Source organism: Octopus bimaculoides, chromosome 29 (genome assembly GCF_001194135.2).
Source record: "Octopus bimaculoides isolate UCB-OBI-ISO-001 chromosome 29, ASM119413v2, whole genome shotgun sequence".
In the NCBI taxonomy this organism is placed as follows: domain Eukaryota; kingdom Metazoa; phylum Mollusca; class Cephalopoda; order Octopoda; family Octopodidae; genus Octopus; species Octopus bimaculoides.
In genome coordinates, this window is record NC_069009.1 from 11,598,910 (window position 1) to 11,599,415 (window position 506).

A 506-nucleotide genomic window follows, 5' to 3' on the forward strand; every position below is an offset into this window, starting at 1 on the left:
TATATATATATATATATATATATATATATATATACGCATATACATCATCATCATCATATATATACATATGTATACACACATGCATATGTATAGACACACATATTTTGTAGTTCAGTGAGCTTTTTATTTTGGTTATCTTTATATTTTTATATCGGGCTGTGGTATTTATTCGTTTGTATATATGTATATATATCCAAAGTTTTGAATTTAAAAGAGAGTTTTGACGCTGATATCCATTATTATTGAAATTTATTCCTATGTCAACATTTCTGTATAAGGCTATATTTAACTGTCAAATTCAAGTCAAACATATAAATTACCTCACACATCTTCAGGGGAAAAAGGTAAAGAACAAAAGGTAAACACCAAAACATCGTCTCTAAGTTTTGGTGTTTACCTTTTGTTCTTAACCTTTTTTCCCTGAAGATGTGTAAGGCAATTTATATGTTTGACTTGAATTTGACAGTTAAATATAGCCTTATACAGAAATGTTGAGATAGGAATAA

The 506-nt window shown here is 26.9% G+C and overlaps 1 protein-coding gene across 3 annotated transcripts in view; it reads left to right on the forward strand.

The window, feature by feature from the left end:
- Positions 1-506, forward strand: part of LOC106868081 (E3 ubiquitin-protein ligase mib1) — a 36,955-nt gene that overhangs the window by 6,436 nt on the left and 30,013 nt on the right. The window lies entirely within an intron of this gene.